The following is a 17,636-nucleotide window of genomic DNA, read 5'->3' on the forward strand; positions in this document are numbered from 1 at the left end:
CCTTGACTGGTACAGAGCCTTCAGAAGTTATTCACACCCCTTGACTGGTACAGAGCCTTCAGAAGGTATTCACACCCCTTGACTGGTATAGAACCTTCAGAAGGTATTCACACCCCTTGACTGATACAGAGCCTTCAGAAGGTATTCACACCCCTTGACTGATACAGAGCCTTCAGAAGGTATTCACACCCCTTGACTGATACAGAGCCTTCAGAAGGTATTCACACCCCTTGACTGATACAGAGCCTTCAGAAGGTATTCACACCCCTTGACTGGTACAGAGCCTTCAGAAGGTATTCACACCCCTTGACTGGTACAGAGCCTTCAGAAGGTATTCACACCCCTTGACTGGTACAGAGCCTTCAGAAAGTATTCACACCCCTTGACTGGTACAGAGCCTTCAGAAGGTATTCACACCCCTTGACTGATACAGAGCCTTCAGAAGGTATTCACACCCCTTGACTGGTACAGAGCCTTCAGAAGGTATTCACACCCCTTGACTGGTACAGAGCCTTCAGAAGGTATTCACACCCCTTGACTGGTACAGAGCCTTCAGAAGGTATTCACACCCCTTGACTGGTACAGAGCCTTCAGAAGGTATTCACACCCCTTGACTTGACTGGTACAGAGCCTTCAGAAGGTATTCACACCCCTTGACTGATACAGAGCCTTCAGAAGGTATTCACACCCCTTGACTGGTACAGAGCCTTCAGAAGGTATTCACACCCCTTGACTGGTACAGAGCCTTCAGAAAGTATTCACACCCCTTGACTGGTACAGAGCCTTCAGAAGGTATTCACACCCCTTGACTGGTACAGAGCCTTCAGAAGGTATTCACACCCCTTGACTTAATCCACGTTTTGTTGTTACAGCCTGCATTTAAAATGTATAATTTTTCTCACCCATCAACACACAATAACTTATAATGATGAAGTGACAACATGTTTTTTGAAATGTTTACAAATGTATTGAAAATTATATACAGAAATGTCTAATTTCCATTCACACCCCTGAGTCAAAATCTGCAGTTACGGCTGTCTTTCTGGTAAGTCTGTAAGAGCTTTCCACACAGATTGCACAACATTTGCCCATTATTGTTTTAAAAATGATTCTCGCTCTGTCAAATTGGTTGTTGATTATTGATTATCATTATTTTCAGATCTTGCCGTAGATTTTCAACGAGATTTAAGTCCGAACTGTAATTCGGCCATTCAGAAACATCCACTGTCTTCTTGGTAAGCAACTCCAGTGTAGATTTGTCCTTGTGGTTTAAATTATTGTCCTGCTGAAAGGTGAATTCATCTCCCAGTGTCTGGTGGAAAGCAGACTGAACCAGGTTCAGGATTTTGCCTGTGCTTAGCTCTATTCCGTTAATTTTTTTATCCTGAAAAACTCCCTAGTCCTTAACGACTTCAAGCATACCCATAACATGATGCAGCCACCACTATGCTTGAAAATATGGAGAGAGGGTTTCAGTAATGTCTTGTATTGGATTTACCCCAAACATAACACTTTGTATTCAGGACAAAAATGTAATTGCTTTGCCACATTTGATGCAGTATATTTTAGTGCCTTGTTGAAAACAGGAAGCATGTTTTGGAATATTTTTATTCTGTACAGGCTTCCTTCTTTTCACTCTGTCATTTGGGTTAGTATTGTGGAGTAACTACAATGTTGTTGATCCATCCTCAGTGTTCTCCTATCACAGCCATTCAACTCTGTACCTGATTTAAAGTCACCATTGGCCTCATGGTGAAAACCTTGAGCGGTTTCCTTCCTCTCCGGCAACTGAGTTAGGAAGGACGCCTGTATTTTCATATTGACTGGGTGTATTGATACACCATCCAAAGTGTACTTTAATAATAGGCTGTAGCACCAGAATGTGGATTAAAGTCCAGGGATACTTTCTGTAGACACTGTCATGTGTTTGTCTCTGTCTATAGATGACTGACCCGGTGACCCTCAACGTGGGTGGCTGTCTGTACACCACGCCCCAGTCCACCCTGCAGCGCTACCCTGACTCCATGCTGGGGGGCCCATGTTCCACAGGGACTTTATCCACCATACACGACGCTCAGGTACTTTGCCACAGTTCTGCAGTGCATTTGGAAAATGTTCCACATTTTGTTACGTTACAGCCTTATTCTAAAATAGATTGGCTTGTTTTTTCCCCTCATTAATCTACCTACTATACCCCATAATGACAAAGCAAAAACTGTTTTGTTTTTTAAATTGTGCAAATGTATTAAAATAAATAACATATTTACATAAGTATTCAGCACATTTACTCTGTACTTTGTTGAAGCACCTTTGGCAGCAATTACAGCCCAGAGTCTTCTTGGGTATGATACTACATGCTTGGCACACCTGTATTTGGGGAGTTTCTCCCATTCATCTCTGCAGATCCTCTCAAGCTCTGTCAGGTTGGATGGGGACCGTTAATGCATAGCTATTTTCATGTCTCTCCAGAGATGTTCGATCGGGTTTAAGTCCGGGCTCTGGCTGGGCCACTCAAGGACATTCAGAGACTTGTCCCGAAGCCACTCCTGTGTTGTCTTGGCTGTGTCCTGTTTTGAAGGTGAACCTTCTCCCCATTCTTAACCTGTTCCAGAGTGCTTTTCATCAAGGATCTCTCTGTACTTTGTTCCATTTATCTTTCCCTTGATCCTGACTAGTCTCCCAGTACCTGCAGCTGAAACAAGCTCCCCACTGCATGATTGATGAGGGGGAAAATATTCTTTAATCCATTTTATGTACAAAATGTGGAAAAAGTCAAGGGGTCTGAATACTTTCTGAATGCACTGTACATACCGGTATGTCTGCGTGATATGGGAATATGACCATCTTTGATTTGACAGGGACACTACTTCATCGACAGAGATGGGGCCCCTCTTCCGCTACGTCCTCAACCTCCTACGCACCTCAGAGCTCACCCTGCCCTGTGACATCACGGAGATGGATCTGCTGCGTAAGGTCGCCTCGGGGGTTAGAGGGCGACCTACTGGAGGGTTGCCGGTTCAAATCTGAGCCAGCAGGGTATTATCCTCTTAGTGTGTTTCTCGTGGGTGTTAAGGTAAAATAAATAAACATTTCAGTAACTTTGTCTTGACATTAAAGTAATATCCTTCTTCTTCTTCTTCGGAGGCAGACTTCTACCAGATCGAGCCGTTGATGCAGTCTCTCACCGACACTAAACCCCTCTACCCCCCCATGGACACCTCTTGAGGAGGTGGTGAAGCTCTCGTCAACCAGGAAGCTGTCCAAGTACTCCACCCCTGTTGTACCAAAGTCCACTCCCTACTGGAGAGGGTTTGTAACAGCTTCGCCAAGTGGATCAAACACTATTCCGGTGACTTCCAGGTGTCCTTCACCTTTTGGTCCGTGTGACGATCACCAGGAGGTGTCTCTGAGAGTGTTCCTGTTGGACTGTATCTCCAAACAGGGCTTCAGGAACACCAGGGTCCACACGATGAGTGAGAGTGCCAACGAGAAAACAGTGGAGCACTGCAGGGACTTTCTGCCGGCTGGCTCACAAGGTCGACGACTGACCAGGATTATTTGGGGTTAATTTATTGCTGAGTGGACATCAACTCCTTGTACTTACTCCCTGGCTGTAACCCTGGTCATAATCACCCTGGTTGTAACCCTGGTCATAATCACCCTGGTTGTAACCCTGGTCATAAATACCCCTGGTTGTAACCCTGGTCATAATCAACCCTGGCTGTAACTCTGGTTGTAACCCTGGTCATAATCACCCCTGGTTGTAACCCTGGTCATAATCAACCCTGGCTGTAACTCTGGTTGTAACCCTGGTCATAATCACCCTGGTTGTAACTCTGGTCATAATCACCCTGGTTGTAACCCTGGTCATAATCAACCCTGGTTGTAACCCTGGTTGTAACCCTGGTCATAATCACCCTGGTTGTATCCTTGGTCATAATCACCCCTGGTTGTAACCCTGGTCATAATCACCCTGGTTGTATCCTTGGTCATAATCAACCCTGGTTGTAACCCTGGTCATAATCACCCTGGTTGTATCCTGGTCATAATCACCCCTGGTTGTAACCCTGGTCATAATCACCCTGGTTGTATCCTTGGTCATAATCAACCCTGGCTGTAACTCTGGTTGTAACCCTGGTCATAATCACCCTGGTTGTAACCCTGGTCATAATCACCCCTGGTTGTAACCCTGGTCATAATCACCCTGGTTGTAACCCTGGTCATAATCACCCTGGTTGTAACCCTGGTCATAATCAACCCTGGCTGTAACTCTGGTTGTAACCCTGGTCATAATCACCCTGGTTGTAACCCTGGTCATAATCACCCTGGTTGTAACCCTGGTCATAATCACCCTGGTTGTAACCCTGGTCATAATCACCCTGGTTGTAACCCTGGTCATAATCACCCTGGTTGTAACCCTGGTCATAATCACCCTGTTTGTAACCCTGGTCATAATCACCCTGTTTGTAACCCTGGTCATAATCACCCTGTTTGTAACCCTGGTCATAATCACCCTCGTTGTAAATCTGGTTGTAACTCTGGTCATAATCACCCTGGTTGTAACCCTGGTCATAATCACCCTGGTTGTAACCCTGGTCATAATCACCCTGGTTGTAACCCTGGTCATAATCACCCTGGTTGTAACCCTGGTCATAATCACCCTGGTTGTAACCCTGGTCATAATCACCCCTGGTTGTAACTCTGGTCATAATCACCCTGGTTGTAACTCTGGTCATAATCACCCTGGTTGTAACCCTGGTCATAATCACCCTGGTTGTAACCCTGGTCATAATCAACCCTGGCTGTAACTCTGGTCATAATCAACCCTGGCTGTAACTCTGGTTGTAACTCTGGTTGTAACTCTGGTCATAATCACCCTGGTTGTAACTCTGGTTGTAACTCTGGTCATAATCACCCTGGTTGTAACTCTGGTCATAATCACCCTGGTTGTAACCCTGGTCATAATCACCCTGGTTGTAACTCTGGTCATAATCACCCTGGTTGTAACCCTGGTCATAATCACCCTGGTTGTAACCCTGGTCATAATCACCCTGGTTGTAACCCTGGTCATAATCACCCTGGTTGTAACCCTGGTCATAATCACCCTGGTTGTAACCCTGGTCATAATCACCCTGGTTGTAACCCTGGTCATAATCACCCTGGTTGTAACTCTGGTTGTAACCCTGGTCATAATCAACCCTGGCTGTAACTCTGGTCATAATCACCCTCGTTGTAAATCTGGTTGTAACCCTGGTCATAATCACCCTGGTTGTAACCCTGGTCATAATCACCCTGGTTGTAACTCTGGCTGTAACTCTGGTCATAATCACTCTGGTCATAATCACCCTGGTTGTAACCCTGGTCATAATCACCCTGGTTGTAACCCTGGTCATAATCACCCTGGCTGTAACTCTGGTCATAATCACCCTGGTTGTAACCCTGGTCATAATCAACCCTGGTTGTAACCCTGGTCATAATCAACCCTGGCTGTAACTCTGGTCATAATCACCCTGGCTGTAACTCTGGTTGTAACTCTGGTCATAATCACCCTGGTTGTAACCCTGGTCATAATCACCCTGGTTGTAACCCTGGTCATAATCACCCTGGTTGTAACCCCCTGGTCATAATCAACCCTGGCTGTAACCCTGGTCATAATCACCCTGTTTGTAACTCTGGTCATAATCACCCTGGCTGTAACCCTGGTCAAAATCACCCTGTTAGTAACCCTGGTCATAATCACCCTGTTTGTAACCCTGGTCATAATCACCCTGTTTGTAACCCTGGTCATAATCACCCTGGTTGTAACTCTGGTTGTAACCCTGGTCATAATCACCCTGGTTGTAACCCTGGTCATAATCACCCTGGTTGTAACCCTGGTCATAATCAACCCTGGCTGTAACTCTGGTCATAATCAACCCTGGCTGTAACTCTGGTCATAATCACCCTGGTTGTAACCCTGGTCATAATCACCCTGGTTGTAACCCTGGTCATAATCACCCTGGTTGTAACCCTGGTCATAATCACCCTGGTTGTAACCCTGGTCATAATCACCCTGGTTGTAACCCTGGTCATAATCACCCTGGTTGTAACCCTCTGGTCAAAATCACCCTGTTAGTAACCCTGGTCATAATCACCCTGGTTGTAACCCTGGTCATAATCACCCTGGCTGTAACCCTGGTCAAAATCACCCTGTTAGTAACCCTGGTCATAATCACCCTGTTTGTAACCCTGGTCATAATCACCCTGTTTGTAACCCTGGTCATAATCACCCTGGTTGTAACTCTGGTCATGTTGTAACCCTGGTCATAATCAACCCTGGCTGTAACCCTGGTCATAATCAACCCTGGCTGTAACTCTGGTCATAATCACCCTGGCTGTAACTCTGGTTGTAACCCTGGTCATAATCACCCTGGTTGTAACTCTGGTTGTAACCCTGGTCATAATCAACCCTGGCTGTAACCCTAGTCATAATCACCCTGTTGTAAATCTGGTTGTAACTCATGTCATAATCACCCTGGTTGTAACCCTGGTCATAATCAACCCTGGCTGTAACTCTGGTCATAATCACCCTGGCTGTAACTCTGGTTGTAACCCTGGTCATAATCAACCCTGGCTGTAACTCTGGTCATAATCACCCTGGCTGTAACTCTGGTTGTAACTCTGGTCATAATCACCTTGGTTGTAACCCTGGTCATAATCACCCTGGCTGTAACCCTGGTCAAAATCACCCTGTTAGTAACCCTGGTCATAATCACCCTGTTTGTAACCCTGGTCATAATCGCCCTGTTTGTAACCCTGGTCATAATCACCCTGGTTGTAACTCTGGTTGTAACCCTGGTCATAATCAACCCTGGCTGTAACCCTGGTCATAATCACCTCATGTAAATCTGGTATGTAACCCTGGTCATAATCAACCCTGGCTGTAACTCTGGTCATAATCACCCTGGCTGTAACTCTGGTTGTAACCCTGGTCATAATCACCCTGGTTGTAACCCTGGTCATAATCACCCTGGTTGTAACCCTGGTCATAATCACCCTGGTTGTAACCCTGGTCATAATCAACCCTGGCTGTAACCCTGGTCATAATCACCCTGGTTGTAACCCTGGTCATAATCACCCTGGCTGTAACCCTGGTCAAAATCACCCTGTTAGTAACCCTGGTCATAATCACCCTGGTTGTAACCCTGGTCATAATCACCCTGGCTGTAACCCTGGTCAAAATCACCCTGTTAGTAACCCTGGTCATAATCACCCTGTTTGTAACCCTGGTCATAATCACCCTGTTTGTAACCCTGGTCATAATCACCCTGGTTGTAACTCTGGTTGTAACCCTGGTCATAATCAACCCTGGCTGTAACCCTGGTCATAATCAACCCTGGCTGTAACTCTGGTCATAATCACCCTGGCTGTAACTCTGGTTGTAACCCTGGTCATAATCACCCTGGTTGTAACTCTGGTTGTAACCCTGGTCATAATCAACCCTGGCTGTAACCCTGGTCATAATCACCCTACTGTTGTAAATCTGGTTGTAACTCTGGTCATAATCACCCTGGTTGTAACCCTGGTCATAATCAACCCTGGCTGTAACTCTGGTCATAATCACCCTGGCTGTAACTCTGGTGTAACTCTGGTTATAATCACCCTGGTTGTAACTCTGGTCATAATCACCCTGGTTGTAACCCTGGTCATAATCAACCCTGGCTGTAACTCTGGTCATAATCACTGGCTGTAACTCTGGTTGTAACTCTGGTCATAATCACCTTGGTTGTAACCCTGGTCATAATCAACCCTGGCTGTAACCCTGGTCATAATCACCCTCGTTGTAAATCTGGTTGTAACTCTGGTCATAATCACCCTGGTTGTAACCCTGGTCATAATCAACCCTGGCTGTAACTCTGGTCATAATCACCCTGGCTGTAACCCTGGTCATAATCACCCTGGTATGTAACCCTGGTCATAATCACCCTGGCTGTAACTCTGAGCCAGTTAGTGAACCCACCTGTTGACACTGTCAGGTTAAGGTCATGTGTTGGGGACCTTAGGGCTGTGGCAGTTATATTCTGTCATCTGGTTAAGGTCATGTGTTGGGGACCTAAGGGCTGTGGAAGATATATTCTGTCAGGGTTAAGGTCATGTGTTGGGGACCTAAGGGCTGTGGTAAGATATATTCTGTCAGGGTTAAGGTCATGTGTTGGGGACCTAAGGGCTGTGGCAGTTATATTCTGTCAGGGTTAAGGTCATGTGTTGGGGACCTAAGGGCTGTGGCAGTTATATTTTGTCAGGGTTAAGGTCATGTGACTTGGGGACCTAAGGGCTGTGGCAGTTATATTCTGTCAGGGTTAAGGTCATGTCTTGGGGACCTAAGGGCTGTCTGTGGCAGTTATATTCTGTCACCTTATAAACAGCTACATTTTAAAGTCTAATAAATCACCTGATTAAATACCATCACAATAAACTCATTTATTTATTTTAGACAGGTCTAAAGAAACACTATATGAAGAAAATGTATTTCAGAAGAACATAATATGAGTTGGCCTGCTATGTTATCTGGCTATAGACTGTAGACCTGTTCATTTATCAGACTAGATACTGTATGTTATCTGGCTATAGACTGTAGACCTGTTCATTTATCAGACTAGATACTGTATGTTATCAGACTAGATACTGTAGACCTGTTCATTTATCAGACTAGATACTGTATGTTATCTGACTATAGACTGTAGACTGGTTCATTTATCTGACTAGATACTGTATGTTATCTGACTATAGACTGTAGACCTGTTCATTTATCAGACTAGATACTGTATGTTATCTGGCTATAGACTGTAGACCTGTTCATTTATCAGACTAGATACTGTATGTTATCTGGCTATAGACTGTAGACCTGTTCATTTATCAGACTAGATACTGTATGTTATCTGGCTATAGACTGTAGACCTGTTCATTTATCAGACTAGATACTGTATGTTATCTGGCTATAGACTGTAGACTTGTTCATTTATCAGACTAGATACTGTATGTTATCAGACTAGATACTGTAGACCTGTTCATTTATCAGACTAGATACCATATGTTATCTGACTATAGACTGTAGACTAGTTCATTTATCAGACTAGATACTGTATGTTATCTGGCTATAGACTGTAGACTAGTTCATTTATCAGACTAGATACTGTATGTTATCAGACTAGATACTGTAGACCTGTTCATTTATCAGACTAGATACTGTATGTTATCAGACTATAGACTGTAGACTAGTTCATTTATCTGACTAGATACTGTATGTTATCTGGCTATAGACTGTAGACCTGTTCATTTATCAGACTAGATACTGTATGTTATCTGGCTATAGACTGTAGACCTGTTCATTTATCTGACTAGATAATGTATGTTATCTGGCTATAGACTGTAGACTAGTTCATTTATCAGACTAGATACTGTATGTTATCAGACTAGATACTGTAGACCTGTTCATTTATCAGACTAGATACCATATGTTATCTGACTATAGACTGTAGACTAGTTCATTTATCAGACTAGATACTGTATGTTATCTGGCTATAGACTGTAGACTAGTTCATTTATCAGACTAGATACTGTATGTTATCAGACTATAGACTGTAGACTTGTTCATTTATCAGACTAGATACTGTATGTTATCTGGCTATAGACTGTAGACCTGTTCATTTATCAGACTAGATACTGTATGTTATCTGACTAGATACTGTATGTTATCAGACTAGATACTGTATGTTATCTGGCTATAGACTAGTTCATTTATCAGACTAGATACTGTATGTTATCTGGCTGTAGACTTGTTCATTTATCAGACAAGCTATGTTTATAAATCCTGTAGCATTATTTTATACTGTAAAACACTTACAGTATCAACTTTTTGTGCAATTGGCATGCTGACAGCAGGAATGTCTACCAGAGCTGTTGCCAGAGAATTTAATGTTAATTTCTCTGCCATAAGCTGCCTCCATCGTTTTAGAGAATTTGGCAGTACGTCCAACCGGCCTCACATCCGCAGACCAGCCCAGGACCTCCACATCTGGCTTCTTCACATGCAGGATCGTCTGAGACCAGCCACCCAGACAATTGAGGAGTATTTCTGCCTGTAATAAAGCCCTTTTGTGGGGGAAGAACTCATTCTGATTGACTGGGCCTTGTTCCCAAGTCGATTGGCCGATCCCCACCCAGGACCATCCATGGCTGCGCCCCTGCCCAGTCATGTGAAAGCCATAGATAAGGGCCTAAAAAATGAGGGCATAGGGGGACTGGGGGAGAGAATGAGGGCATAGGGGGACTGGGGGAGAGAATGAGGGCATAGGGGGACTGGGGGAGAGAATGAGGGCATAGGGGGACTGGGGGAGAGAGAATGAGGGCATAGGGGGACTGGGGAGAGAAAGGGGCATAGGGGGACGGGGAGAGAATGGGGGCATAGGGGGACTGGGGGAGGGAATGAGGGCATAGGGGGACTGGGGGAGAGAATGGGGGCATAGGGGGACTGGGGGAGAGAATGAGGGCATAGGGGGACTTGGGGAGAGAATGGGGGCATAAGGGGACTGGGGGGGGGAGAGAATGGGGGCATAGGGGGACTGGGGGAGAGAATGGGGGACTGGGGGAGAGATTGAGGGCATAGGGGGACTGGGGGAGAGAATGAGGGCATAGGGGGACTGGGGGAGAGATTGGGGGCATAGGGGACTGGGGGAGAGAATGGGGGCATAGGGGACTGGGGGAGAGAATGAGGGCATAGGGGGACTGGGGGGGGAGAGGGAGAGAATGGGGGCATAGGGGACTGGGGGAGAGATGGGGGACTAGGGGGACTGGGGGAGAGAATGGGGGCATAGGGGGACTGGGGGAGAGAATGAGGGCATAGGGGGACTGGGGGAGAGAATGAGGGCATAGGGGGACTGGGGGAGAGAATGGGGGCATAGGGGGACTGGGGGAGAGAATGGGGGCATAGGGGGACTGGGGGAGAGAATGAGGGCATAGGGGACTGGGGGGGAGAGAGAGAATGAGGGCATAGGGGGACTGGGGGAGAGAATGGGGCATAGGGGGACTGGGGGAGAGATTGGGGGGGACTGGGGGAGAGAATGGGGGCATAGGGGGACTGGGACTGGGGGAGAGAATGAGGGCATAGGGGGACTGGGGGAGAGAATGAGGGCATAGGGGGACTGGGGGAGAGAATGGGGGCATAGGGGGACTGGGGGAGAGAATGAGGGCATAGGGGGACTGGGGGAGAGAATGGGGGCATAGGGGGACTGGGGGAGAGAATGAGGGCATAGGGGGACTGGGGGAGAGAATGGGGGCATAGGGGGACTGGGGGAGAGAATGAGGGCATAGGGGGACTGGGGGAGAGAATGAGGGCATAGGGGGACTGGGGGAGAGAATGAGGGCATAGGGGGACTGGGGGAGAGAATGAGGGCATAGGGGGACTGGGGGAGAGAATGAGGGCATAGGGGGACTGGGGAGAGAATGAGGGCATAGGGGGACTGGGGGAGAGAATGAGGGCATAGGGGGACTGGGGGAGAGAATGAGGGCATAGGGGGACTGGGGGAGAGAATGAGGGCATAGGGGGACTGGGGGAGAGAATGGGGGCATAGGGGAGACTGGGGAGAGAATGAGGGCATAGGGGGACTGGGGGAGAGAATGGGGGCATAGGGGGACTGGGGGAGAGAATGAGGGGACATAGGGGGACTTTAGCATAATTCAGGGGGACTGGGGGAGAGAATGAGGGCATAGGGGGACTGGGGGGGAGAGAATGGGGGCATAGGGAGACTGGGGGAGAGAATGAGGGCATAGGGGGACTGGGGAGAGAATGAGGGCATAGGGAGACCGGGGGAGAGAATGAGGGCATAGGGGGACTGGGGGAGAGAATGAGGGCATAGGGAGACTGGGGGAGAGAATGAATGGGGGAGGGCATAGGGGGACTGGGGGAGAGAATGAGGGCATAGGGGGACTGGGGGAGACCAGGGGGGGAGAGAATGAGGGCATAGGGGGACTGGGGGAGAGAATGAGGGCATAGGGGGACTGGGGGAGAGATTGGGGGCATAGGGGGACTGGGGGAGAGAATGGGGGCATAGGGGGACTGGGGGAGAGAATGAGGGCATAGGGGGACCGGGGGAGAGAATGGGGGCATAGGGGGACTGGGGGAGAGAACGAGAGAAAGGGGGAGTGAATGAGGGCATAGGGAGAGAAAGGGAGACTGGGGGAGGGAACGAGGGCATAGGGAGAGAAAAGGGGACTGGAATTAAAACTCAAATCAGTTACTGTCAGTTACTGTACTGACGTTACCATAGGCTACTGTACTGAGAGTTACCATAGGTTACTGTACTGAGTTACCATAGGCTACTGTACTGACGTTACCATAGGTTACTGTACTGACGTTACCATAGGTTACTGTACTGACGTTACCATAGGTTACTGTACTGTACTGACGCTACCATAGGTTACTGTACTGACGTTACCATAGGTTACTGTACTGTACTGACGCTACCATGGGTTACTGTACTGATGTTACCATAGGTTACTGTACTGACGTTACCATAGGCTACTGTACTGAGCGTTACCATAGGTTACTGTACTGACGTTACCATAGGCTACTGTACTGACATTACCATAGGTTACTGTACTGACGTTACCATAGGTTACTGTACTGACGTTACCATAGGCTACTGTACTGACGTTACCATAGGCTACTGTACTGACCTGACGTTACCATAGGTTACTGTACTGACGTTACCATAGGCTACTGTACTGACATTACCATAGGTTACTGTACTGACGTTACCATAGGTTACTGTACTGACGTTACCATAGGCTACTGTACTGACATTACCATAGGTTACTGTACTGACATTACCATAGGTTACTGTACTGACGTTACCATAGGCTACTGTACTGACCTGAACAAAGCGTTACCATAGGTTACTGTACTGACGCTACCATAGGTTACTGTACTGACGTTACCATAGGTTACTGTACTGACGTTACCATAGGCTACTGTACTGACGTTACCATAGGTTACTGTACTGACGTTACCATAGGTTACTGTACTGTACTGACGTTACCATAGGTTACTGTACTGACGTTACCATAGGTTACTGTACTGACCTGACGTTACCATAGGTTACTGTACTGACGTTACCATAGGTTACTGTACTGTACTGACGTTACCATAGGTTACTGTACTGACGTTACCATAGGTTACTGTACTGACCTGACGTTACCATAGGTTACTGTACTGACGTTACCATAGGTTACTGTACTGACGTTACCATAGGTTACTGTACTGACCTGACGTTACCATAGGTTACTGTACTGACGTTACCATAGGTTACTGTACTGACGTTACCATAGGTTACTGTACTGTACTGACGTTACCATAGGTTACTGTACTGACGTTACCATAGGCTACTGTACTGACATTACCATAGGCTACTGTACTGACGTTACCATAGGTTACTGTACTGTACTGACGTTACCATAGGTTACTGTACTGACGTTACCATAGGTTACTGTACTGACGTTACCATAGGTTACTGTACTGTACTGACGTTACCATAGGTTACTGTACTGACGTTACCATAGGTTACTGTACTGACGTTACCATAGGCTACTGTACTGACGTTACCATAGGCTACTGTACTGACGTTACCATAGGCTACTGTACTGACGTTACCATAGGCTACTGTACTGACGTTACCATAGGCTACTGTACTGACGTTACCATAGGTTACTGTACTGACCTGACGTTACCATAGGTTACTGACCTGACGTTACCATAGGTTACTGTACTGATGTTACTATAGGCTACTGTAATGACGTTACCATAGGTTACTGTACTGACGTTACCATAGGTTACTGTACTGTACTGACGTTACCATAGGTTACTGTACTGACATTACCATAGGCTACTGTACTGACGTTACTGTACTACCATAGGCTACTGTACTGACGTTACCATAGGCTACTGTACTGACGTTACCATAGGCTACTGTACTGACGTTACCATAGGCTACTGTACTGACGTTACCATAGGTTACTGTACTGACGTTACCATAGGCTACTGTACTGACCTGACGTTACCATAGGTTACTGTACTGACGTTACCATAGGCTACTGTACTGACGTTACCATAGGTTACTGTACTGACGTTACCATAGGCTACTGTACTGACCTGACGTTACCATAGGTTACTGTACTGACGTTACCATAGGTTACTGTACTGACGTTACCATAGGTTACTGTACTGACGTTACCATAGGTTACTGTACTGACATTACCATAGGTTACTGTACTGACATTACCATAGGTTACTGTACTGACGTTACCATAGGCTACTGTACTGACCTGACGTTACCATAGGTTACTGTACTGACGTTACCATAGGTTACTGTACTGACCTGACGTTACCATAGGCTACTGTACTGACCTGACGTTACCATAGGTTACTGAACTGACATTACCATAGGCTACTGTACTGACGTTACCATAGGTTACTGTACTGACCTGACGTTACCATAGGTTACTGTACTGACATTACCATAGGTTACTGTACTGACGTTACCATAGGTTACTGTACTGACGTTACCATAGGCTACTGTACTGACGTTACCATAGGCTACTGTACTGACATTACCATAGGTTACTGTACTGACATTACCATAGGTTACTGTACTGACGTTACCATAGGCTACTGTACTGACGTTACCATAGGCTACTGAACTGACATTACCATAGGCTACTGTACTGACCTGACGTTACCATAGGCTACTGTACTGACCTGACGTTACCATAGGCTACTGTACTGACCTGACGTTACCATAGGCTACTGACCTGACGTTACCATAGGTTACTGTACTGACCTGACGTTACCATAGGCTACTGTACTGACGTTACCATAGGCTACTGTACTGACGTTACCATAGGCTACTGACCTGACGTTACCATAGGTTACTGTACTGACGTTACCATAGGCTACTGTACTGACGTTACCATAGGCTACTGTACTGACGTTACCATAGGCTACTGACCTGACGTTACCATAGGCTACTGTACTGACGTTACCATAGGTTACTGTACTGACGTTACTATAGGCTACTGTAATGACGCGTTACCATAGGCTACTGTACTGACTTTACCATAGGCTACTGTAATGACATTACCATAGGCTACTGTACTGACGTTACCATAGGTTACTGTACTGACATTACCATAGGTTACTGTACTGACCTGACGTTACCATAGGTTACTGTACTGACGTTACCATAGGTTACTGTACTGACGTTACCATAGGTTACTGTACTGACGTTACCATAGGTTACTGTACTGACCTGACGTTACCATAGGTTACTGTATTGACGTTACCATAGGTTACTGAACTGACCTGACATTACCATAGGTTACTGAACTGACCTGACATTACCATAGGTTACTGTACTGACCTGACATTACCATAGGTTACTGTACTGACCTGACATTACCATAGGTTACTGTACTGACATTACCATAGGTTACTGAACTGACCTGACATTACCATAGGTTACTGTACTGACCTGACATTACCATAGGTTACTGTACTGACCTGACATTACCATAGGTTACTGTACTGACCTGACATTACCATAGGTTACTGAACTGACCTGACATTACCATAGGTTACTGTACTAACCTGACATTACCATAGGTTACTGAACTGACCTGACATTACCATAGGCTACTGTACTGATGTTTGAAGTGTGAGAAGATAGGGAAAGAGGTGTTTTATTAGCTAGAGAACATCAAATTCACTTTTTTTAAACTATTGAAGGATACTGTAAGCCTAGTTATCACGTTTCACAATGGATTTATTCATTACACTAAGGTAAGATGTGTTTTTAATTCTGGTGCCGCTCTGAAACTCAAGCTTGTTAGCTTGCTAGTGTAAGGGACGTCACACTGCTTGCTTAGCAGTACAACTTCCTCCCGATTCGGCCCAAACTTACCAGTCGGTGCCACACGAACAGCTAGCTATTCGCTGGCGCAAGTGGGGACATTTCAGTCTGAGAAGTAAGTTTCACACATCCCCATGTGCTCCAGTCACTACTCAAATGTACTCAACAGTGCCCCCAGCTGTAGATCCAGGTCATTGCACCACTGTGAAGGACTTGCTCCGAATACAACAGGTGTAGGTAGACCTTACTGTGAAATGCTGACTTACAAGCCCTTAACCAACAATGCAATATTCAAAAAATACATTCTGAAAATATTTACTGAAATAAACTAAAGCAAAAATATATATTTATAAAATAAAAAGTAACAGAAGAAAATTGCATAGTAATAACAAGGCTTTATGCAGGGGGTATCGGTACTGAGCCAATCGGTGGCGGTACAGGTTAGCCGAGGTCAGTTGTAAAGTGACTGTGCATAGATAATGTACAGTGAGTAGCAGTGGGGGGAGGGTCAATGTAAATAGTCCCGGTGGCCATTTGATTAATTGTTCAGCAGTCTTATGGCTTGGGGTTAGAAGCTGTTAAGGAGCCTTTTGTTCCTAGACTTGGTGCTCCGGTTCCGCCCGGTAGCAGAGAGAGCAGTCTGACCATTTTTGGGGCCTTCCACTGACACCCCCTAGTATATATGTCCTGGATGTCAGGAAGCTTGGCCCCAGTGATGTACTGCACAGCATCTGACGCACTACCCGGGTAGTGCCTTACAGTCAGATGCCGAGCTATTGCCATACCAGGCGGGGATGCAACCACTGCTTGCTTAGCAAGTACCTCTTTCTCCTGATTTGGCCCAGACCTGGCACAAACTTGGGACCTCTGCCTTGCTAGCACTCATGACTGCCTTCCTGAAGTGTCTTACCAGTTGGTGCAATTCGAAAAGTTAGCTATACACTGGTGCAAGTGGGGACATTTTAGGCTGAGGAGTAAGTTTCACACATCCCCATGTGCAACACTAGCTCAAAGGATATTCAAGATTCCTTCATAGAAGCCTCTCGTCCTAGGTATAATTCTATGGACCTAATTCAGATAATGCTTGTAATAAAATGCTTAGCGCTTCAAGCCTGCTCGTCAACCCTCGCTCTCTCCCCACCTGTAAAATTTCTGTCACATTTTGCAACATAAGCTACACTTCTCTGTCCATCATGCATGAGAACAACTAGCTTGCCTGCTCCATCCGCACTGATTGGTGAAGTCATTTAATGAGCTAAAGGTAAAAATTGGTTGATTTCACAGGTTAAAAAAGGAACAGAAAGGTTCAGAACTTTATGTTGCTGGTCAGAAACACTGTAACAGAACAAAAAAATAGTGGTTCTGTTCAAAACGAAACGATTGGGTAATAATTTCGGTTCCAACCCCTGCGAAGCCCATGTTGTCACAGACGCTATAATGGCACAGATACAAAGATGAGTCCTCTACCGATATCTATGGCCTGTTGTGCACTCGCGTATCTGCCGTCTCATTGGCTAGAATGGTCCCACCTGATCTCGTCTCCTCCCGCCTGCTTTACATATTTGTGGACATCTATTGCCATTATTAGACTGGTCACTCGAATATCTTGTCAATATAATAGACAATCTTTGACCGAACTAAAAAAAGCAGCCTTTTTACTGGACGGGTGAACGTTCACAAACGCCCCTTCTTCCT

At 46.1% G+C, this 17,636-nt stretch overlaps 2 long non-coding RNA genes and 1 pseudogene across 36 annotated transcripts; 2 read left to right on the plus strand and 1 right to left on the minus strand.

The window, feature by feature from the left end:
- Positions 1–486: 486 nt before the first annotated feature.
- LOC118377130 (BTB/POZ domain-containing protein KCTD6-like) lies at positions 487–3,832 on the plus strand (annotated as a pseudogene).
- On the minus strand, positions 3,514–7,926 carry LOC127931987 (uncharacterized). 34 transcript variants are annotated; one of them, XR_008143427.1, is made up of 11 exons: positions 7,549–7,616; positions 7,375–7,508; positions 6,943–6,982; positions 6,514–6,674; positions 6,315–6,476; positions 5,633–5,660; positions 5,199–5,265; positions 4,826–5,024; positions 4,716–4,770; positions 4,082–4,406; positions 3,659–3,824 (listed from the first exon to the last, which is right to left on the minus strand). It is a non-coding gene; the product is annotated as an uncharacterized LOC127931987 (long non-coding RNA). The 34 variants fall into 34 exon arrangements; XR_008143432.1 differs by lacking the exon at positions 5,633–5,660 and adding an exon at positions 6,810–6,876 and having other exon boundaries at positions 3,657–3,824; positions 4,716–4,743; positions 4,970–5,226; positions 7,280–7,508; XR_008143429.1 differs by lacking the exon at positions 5,199–5,265 and having other exon boundaries at positions 3,662–3,824; positions 5,633–5,834; positions 6,315–6,409; positions 6,542–6,674.
- Positions 7,927–7,987: 61 nt separating this feature from the next.
- LOC127931988 (uncharacterized) lies at positions 7,988–8,445 on the plus strand. 2 transcript variants are annotated; one of them, XR_008143453.1, is made up of 3 exons: positions 7,988–8,015; positions 8,123–8,289; positions 8,345–8,445. It is a non-coding gene; the product is annotated as an uncharacterized LOC127931988 (long non-coding RNA). The 2 variants fall into 2 exon arrangements; XR_008143452.1 differs by having other exon boundaries at positions 8,123–8,445.
- Positions 8,446–17,636: the final 9,191 nt, after the last annotated feature.

This window comes from Oncorhynchus keta, chromosome 10 (assembly GCF_023373465.1).
Source record: "Oncorhynchus keta strain PuntledgeMale-10-30-2019 chromosome 10, Oket_V2, whole genome shotgun sequence".
Lineage (NCBI taxonomy): Eukaryota > Metazoa > Chordata > Actinopteri > Salmoniformes > Salmonidae > Oncorhynchus > Oncorhynchus keta.